This window comes from Gossypium arboreum, chromosome 12 (genome assembly GCF_025698485.1).
Source record: "Gossypium arboreum isolate Shixiya-1 chromosome 12, ASM2569848v2, whole genome shotgun sequence".
NCBI lineage: Eukaryota > Viridiplantae > Streptophyta > Magnoliopsida > Malvales > Malvaceae > Gossypium > Gossypium arboreum.
Window position 1 is genome coordinate 95,485,844 of NC_069081.1, and position 8,139 is coordinate 95,493,982.

Genomic DNA, 8,139 nt, shown 5'->3' on the forward strand with positions numbered 1-8,139 from the left:
AGGATTGCCCACGGCTATGTCGTACGGCTGTGGCAACATATCGACGACCGTGTTTGGGGAAAAATTCTACTCTGTTTTCACTCGGCCATATCGTACGATCATGTCACCGCCCGTGGTATGAGCACGGCATAAGGCACGCCTGTGTGCCTGGCCGTGTGGGTTTGGAAAACCGGTGTTCAATGGCTCAGTTAATGATTTAGATGTTAAAAACTAAAATTTAAAGAAATCACACTGTTAGTGCTCGGGTTGCCTCCCGAGAAGCACTCATTTACAGTCTAAGCTCGACTTACCTCGATTTCGTGTGATTACAGTAGAATGAGGAGTTGAAAATCTTCACCTATGCCATTAATTTTATCAATGTAAGGTCTGATTCGAGTATTATTTACCTTAAAAGTTTCGAATTTGGAATGAGTTACCTTGACTATACCGTACGAAAAAATATTCAGTACCGTAAAGAGTGTTACTTTATTTGCATTAGCCTTGTGTGCTTCAACTCGAGGGTCTGCTTCACCAATAACACCTCGTCCCCTATCTTAAATTGATTCGTCTTAACCTTAGGTTCGTCATGGCGCTGATTTGGTGTATAGTGTATTTCTAATTTTTCCTTAACCTGTATCTGCCATTCATCTAATTCCTCGATCTGTAGTCTTTGCTCTTCATAGATGGGTCCTTTGTTGTTACTTGAACATGGCTCATGTATGCTCTTCGAACGTGTTTCCTGTAAAGAAGATTGCACCACATAATCAGCATTAGTAGCATGATTTATACAACCACCCTCAATATTTGATGTGTTACTCGAATTACGAGCTTGAAGAGTGATTGTTTCATCACCCACACGAAGTGTGAGTTCACCTGTACCAACATATATAATAGTTCTATCAGTTGCTAAAAAGGGTCATCCTAAAATCAAAGGTATGTTACTATCCTCTTCCAAATCTAGAACAACAAAGTCTACTGGTATATAAATTTATCAATTTTAAGAAGAACATCTTTAGTGATACCTCTAGGAAATCTAATGGTTTTATCATCCAATTGAATGCTCATCCTAGTTTGTTTGGGTTTCCCAAGACCTAACTGTTTAAACATTTTATAAGGCATAACATTAATGCTCGCCCCTAAATCAGCCAATGCATTATTAACATCTAAGCTACCAATTAAATAAGGAATCATAAAGCTCCCTGGATCTTTCAATTTGTTGGCCAGTTTATTCTGCAGAATGGCTGAGCAAACTGCATTCTGCTCCACATGCAATACCTCATCCAACTTCTGTTTATTTGCTAAAAGCTCCATTAAAAATTTAACTGCATTTGGCATCTACGAAAGAGCATCAATAAACAGTAAGTTAATATGTAATTTCTATAATAATTTAAGGAAATACCAAATTGTTCTTCCGTATGGTCTTTCCTTGTCACACTGGGATATGGCACGCACTCTTTACTTACCAGTTTTCGCTTACTGTGGTCCACCTCACCTTTACCTTTACTTACCACAATTCTTTGCCTCTGTTATGGTTCAGGTTCAACTAACCCCTCTTCATCTCGAACGGTAATCACATTAAGCTGTTCCCTTGGGTTAGATTCAGTATTACTCATCAAGCTACCTTGTGGTCATTCAGAAATCAGTTTGGCAAGCTGGCCTATCTGAGTTTCGAGCCTTTGGATCGACGCTTGTTGATTCTTAAGAGCTATCTCGGTATTCTAAAAATGAGTTTCTGACACTTAGATAAATTTCATTAGCATCTCTTCAAGGTTCGGCTTCTTTTCCTACTGGTAAGGTGGTTGCAGAAAACTTGGAGAATGTTGTGGCCTTTGATTTCCTAGGCCACCCTACAAGAAGTTGGGATGGTTCCTCCAACCTGCATTATAAGTGTTACTGTACGGGTTATTTTGAGGTCTAAAATTATTGTTACCCATATAATGAACTTGTTTCTCCTTGGTGCCAGGGTTGAAAGGTGGAAAATCTGGGTTGTGAATTCCTCCATTTGAATCACACCTCATCACTTGATATACCAGAGTAGAACCATACAAACCATCAACCTTTTTATTTAAAAGTCCTACCTGGTTTGATAGTATAGTGACCACGTCGTGGTTGAAAACACCAGTTGCTTTTGTTAGCTTTGTTCTCATGACTTGCCAGTGATAGTTATTCAGTGACATCTCTTCAATAAATTCATAAGCCTCTTCTGGTGTTTTTTTGTTTAAAGTTCCATCGGCGGTTGCGTCCATTGATGGGTTCACACCATTGTAAATAGTCTGAATCTGCAGCCATAGAGGTAACCCATGATGAGGGGACCTTCTTAATAGGTCCTTGTATCTCTCTCATGCATCATAGAGTGTTTCTAAATCCATTTGCACAAAAGAAGAAATATCATTCCTTAATTTAGCCGTTTTAGCCGGCAGAAATTATTTAAGTAAAAAAATTTTCGGTCATCTGTTCCCAAGTGGTGATCGATCCTCGTGGTAACGAGTTCAACCACTGTTTAGCCTTATTCCTCAATGAAAAGGGAAATAACTGAAGGCAAATGGCATCTTTAGAAATGCCATTGATCTTTAAAGTGTCACAGAATTCTAGAAAATTTGCCAAATGAGTGTTTGGATCCTCGTCCTGCAAACCATCAAACTGAACAAACTGTTGTATCATTTGAATCGTGTTAGGTTTCAGATCAAAATTATTTACAGTAATAGAAGGTTTAACTATACTCGATTCAGCTCCTGTTAAACTAGGTTTAGTATAATCATACACAGTACGAAAAGCAAGATCTTAATTTACTGGGTTCGCAACAGCCACAGGAGGTAGCGGATTATTATGATTATCAGCCATCCCCTCGGTTGTGGTTTGAATATCATCATCTTACCCTTCCTCTATGTATTGTAGACTTTGCCTTATCTCTAAGTGAGTTGTGGCTGCTAGATCATACATTGGATAGTTTTTCTCGTGGGACTTCAGTTGTCACGAAGCATAAGCTACTACCATGCCTTCTTGCATAAGTACACAACCCAGTCCACTCAAGGATACATCACTGTAAATCACAAATTCTTTCCCTGATTCTGGTTGTACTAACACTGGTGCCTCGGTCAATAACATTTTCAATTTCTCAAAGCTCTGATGATATTTTTCCGACCACTCAAACTTGACATCTTTTTGAAGTAATCTCATTATAGGAGTGGCTATCATAGAGAATCTATTCACAAAACGTCTGTAGTAATTGGCCAAGCCCAGAAAGCTCCTAACTTTAGTTACATTCCATGGCGGATTCCATTCAACAATACTAGAAATCTTACTAGGATCAACTTGGATACCATCACCTGAAATAATATGGCCCATGGATCTGACCTCTAGCAGGCAAAACTCACTTTTACTGAACTTAGCATACAACTGTTTATCCCTCAAAGTCCACAAAACAGTTGTCAAGTGTTCGGCATGCTCTGTCTCATCTCTAGAATAAATCAAAATATCATCGGTGAATGCCACAACAGACTTGTCCAAATATGGCCGAAAGATTTGGTTCATTAAATCCATAAACATAATGGCAGCTTCCAAAATTTTTAACAAAATTAGAAACGAAGGTACGGGCTAGCTGAACCTAGTTGCAACGATCTCAAAAGCGTATAAATTACGAGAAACGGGTAAGAAATTCACACACATGCATAACAATTTTCTTGGCTAATTCTCTTAGCTTGAAAAACCATGAATTTCGGCTATGGCATGTAAAATGAAGAACAAACCTATTTCTTTTTACTTAAATTTGTTTTCATTTCAACTAAATTACAATTTTGCCATTATAATTTCATTATTTTACCATTTTCCATCAACTTGTTGTCCTACTATCTTATTTAGGGCTTAATTATCACTTAAGTCCTTCCTCAATTAATAATTACACCATTTCATCACCTAATTGCTATAATTAGCAAGTTTTGTACCTTTTTCAATTTAGTCCTTTTTTTAATTAACTAACTAAACATTAATATTTCTAAACCAAATTTTAATACAGATTTAATAACTTTATAAATATTCTAAAAATAATAATTACGAGTCGACATGATGAAAATTTGTGGTCCCGAAACCACTATTCTGTCACCACTGAAACCTGTGCTATTACAACACTTACATTGTGTCGAGGATTAGGCTCAATTTGGGACGACAACTTACCTTGGGACTCCAAACGTCTAACCGTGAGCACAAGCTTGCTCACTTGATTACCTAACTCCTACAAATGCATTTCATTTTTTAGCTGAAACTTCTCAGTACTATTGGCTAGGCTTTCCACTATGGCTTTCAAAGATGACTTTGGGGGCGATAATTGTTGATTCGGATGCGACCTTTTTTGGTAAGGTTGATTGAATTGACGATTTGACCCATATCTTAGATTTGGGTGATCCTTCCACCCTACATTATATGAGTTCGATTAGGGGTCATACCGCCTTTAGGGTGATCCTGGAAAGTTCTCGACAACAGTTGCTTATTCTGTCGAATCCTCAAGTAAAATTGGACATGAGTTCGTCAGGTGGTATGGCTTAGCGTAAATTTCGCACAACCTTGCTAGGCCCATTTTATCTGTAAGCAAATTTTGAACAACGTTAGTTAGCTTGTCAATTTTATCTTCTAGAGATAGAGCTTAACCCATTAACTAGTCTCGTGGGTTCTGTGGCCGATCGAAATTGTTGAAAGTTAGCAACCATTGTTGAAATCAACTCTCGTGCTCTCTGAAGAGTCATATTAACTAGTGCCCCTCCACTTACATCATTTATCATTTTCATTTCCATCGGGAGCAACGCCTCATAAAAATACTACAAGAGTGATTGTTCAGTCACTCTATGTTGTGGGCAACTTGCACACAAATTTTTGTATCACTCCAGTAATCGTAGATCGATTCAGTCTCCTTCTGACAGATTCCTAAAATATCCCTCTTTAGTTCGGCCACTCGAGTTGCAGGGAAGAATGTGTGAAAAAATAAACGAGACATGTCAGACCATGTGTTGACAGATCCCAATGGTAAATAAAATAGCCACTCTCCAGCAAAGTCGGCTCATGAGAAAGGGAAAGCATGAAGTTTGATTTGGTCTTCTGTTACTCACTAAGGCTTCATGCTTTCGTACACCATATGGAATTTTTTGAGATGGGTGTGCGAATTTTCGTTCTGTAGTCCACAGAAGGTGGGTAGTAAATGAATCAAACTCGACTTCAACTCGAACAGCATACCTCCTATCGAATAGGTTATACATAAGGGTTCTTATTCATCCAGTGCTGCTGCAAGTTGGCGTATGGTTTGTTCGGCCATCTCGTCTAGTTCGTCAAATCAAAAAATTTTCTCAGTGTAAGATATGGTTTTGAATCCAGGATTCGGTTGTTTACCGCGTCAAATAGCTTCTCTTCACAGTTCTCAGGCCAATTTCTCAATTTCTGGTTCAAACTCTGGAGTTCTCGGTTCTTATCTAGTCATAAAGTAAACAAACAAAAATTAGAAAAATATCTCTAATCCCCGGCAACGGCGCCAAAATTTGATGGGTCACAAAACCGCCAAAAATAATTCCTACAAAATAACTCTAAATAGTAGTAAATAGTGGTAGTAGGGTCGAGTCCATAGAGATTAATATTATAATCAACTTTTATGTTTAACTTATGATCAGAATTTTTGTCGTGTCGATAGTCGTGGCAATAGTCGTGCCCACAAATCCAAACAAACATGCTAAAAAAATAAACAAATAAATCAGGGGAGTTTGAAATGTTTAGAAATTAAACAACTGAAACAACATAAATAAACAATTAAATAAATTGGAAATACAATTAAATTGGGAAATAAATTAAGATTTTGTAAATAGTATTATAAGTTTTAGACCTAAACTCGGTGGATTCCAGATTTAGAATCGATCCACGAACATAAATTTTCTCTTCCAAACAATAAACTGGTTATAGCTGGTCCCGTTACGATCTACAACCAACCCTTACCGGTTATCTAACCGAGAAACATGCGTTCCAAATTCAAGACTCTAACGGCCTTGCAATCTGAAGAACCCAACTCAGATTAACGGCCTCAACCACGTGGGTCGTTTAAACCTGATCACTTCTCTCTTGATTTGTTCTCGGAGATCTGAATACAACACAACCGACTCGTTTCCTCAACTATCCTCAAACACCACTCCAACCTAACGTGCACTTTTTGACTTGAAATCGAGTGAACTTTAAAGGATGAGTTGTCAATTCCGATACTTAGGAAAAATGTGAATACAGATTGGAAGGATTTTTAGTACGGATACGTATCTCACGATTCTTAACCGGAAAGAATATCGACCTAAAGTTAAGTTGGTATTTTGTGAAGCATGAAATTATTCATGCCTTGGTTGGTTATGGAGTGGATTTGAATGGAAATGGTGGAAGCTTGGAGGGGAAGGGACTTGGAAAGCAATTAAACAGATTTTGCAAAAACAAGGAAAATGAAATGGAATTGAAGACGCATGAAATTGGAAAGAAAGGAATAATTCTTATTTAATTCCAAAATGAAATCAAATGTCAAGGGTATCTTCCAAGCTACCTTAAAACCCTATATATATATATATATATATATATATATATATATATCACTTACTAAATTTGGCTTAACCACCCAACACATAATTAAAATTTAATAAAAAATAAAATCAGATTTTTTTTCTCATCTTGCGAAACTTAGTTTGAGTTGGAAATCCAACTTACAAGTCTTTGTTGAGGCTCCTAACGAAATTTTAGATGTACTTCAAATAGATAAAGCTAATGGTTATTTTATGTAGTTGATGTAATTCATCTTTTCTTTTCACCAAAAGAAAAATCAGATTTTTTCTAATTTTGGCTTTTACAGTCAAAAGAAATCTGATGAGTCCTTGGCTATTTCCACATTTTTTATTCAGCCCCACTTTATTGATTGTGTTGTAAATTGGTCTTTTTCTACTCGTTTTTAACTCATAGTATCCCAATTGCATCCCTGAGAAGATTAAAACATAAAATCACTAATTCAGGATGGATCAATTCAAGAATTAACCAATTAAACACAAAAAATAATGCAAATTTAACATGTTATCAATAAATCGATAGAAATTTTGGTAACTTATTAGATATTTTGGTAAATCTTTGAAATATTTGATAAATGCTTATAAGTTTCGGTTAAGTCTTATAAACATTGGTAAATTGATATCTTTGTTAAATTATTGTATAACTTGTTAATTTATAGTATGGAGATTTTGAAATGCATTCCTTCATCTTAACAGCTTATTAGCCATTTAGATAGCATTATGAATCGTTGAATGAAGAAAATACAAGTTCTTACTCCTTTAAATTCGGCTACACTTTACAGACTTTACATACAATATATATTAAATTATATTATGCAATCCATATCTAAAAAGAAAGAAAAATTGGAATAAGAACTAAGATAAAAAATAGTAAGAGTTAACATCCATAATTAGACAAAGACTAAGATTTTACATCAATAATTAGACAATGGGTTTAGTGGCAAAAGTGCACCATCCATATGCATTTGTAAACAACAATTTAAGTACTACCAAACCTAACATCTTTGTCCTCGTCATGTGCATTAAGTGGTGGATACTCCCTGTTTGGTCCAAAAGGAGAAAACTTGTTCAAAGACCATAAGGTATTTGCAAATTTATACAGAGTACTGAAAATAATAACACATCAAACAATAAGGGATGTCACGCTATAATTGCAGTGAACACCACCATAACCTATCTTTCAAATTTAAATTAAATCAAATGTGTTCTTTTGCCCAATATTTTTGACTTTCAACCTCAACCACACAGTAATTCATACCCAATTAGCAAGTAACAATATCAGCATAATTCAAATCATAGATCATAAATTTTGAATCTAAAAGTGCCAAGTATACCATATGAAAAATTGCTTATTTATATTATCAAAATAAAATTAAGTTTAAAATCGTCATTTAAGCTTCAAAATCTACACTCTTGTCATCATTTTAAAAAAAAAACATTGATCTTTTGCTAATTAGAAAAAAAAACCTAATTACTAAATCTTAAACTTAATCAATTTCAAAACCAAAATCAAAATATTCCTAGGAACATCACCTATTCCCAAGGTATAATGCAATGTCAAGCAACTTTTCTTGTACCCAAAAATCACTCAAGAAGA

At 35.7% G+C, this 8,139-nt stretch overlaps 1 non-coding gene across 1 annotated transcript; it reads left to right on the forward strand.

Moving 5' to 3' along the window:
* Positions 1-2,274: 2,274 nt before the first annotated feature.
* On the forward strand, positions 2,275-2,381 carry LOC128286028 (small nucleolar RNA R71). Its single transcript, XR_008276575.1, has one exon. It is a non-coding gene; the product is annotated as a small nucleolar RNA R71 (small nucleolar RNA).
* Positions 2,382-8,139: the final 5,758 nt, after the last annotated feature.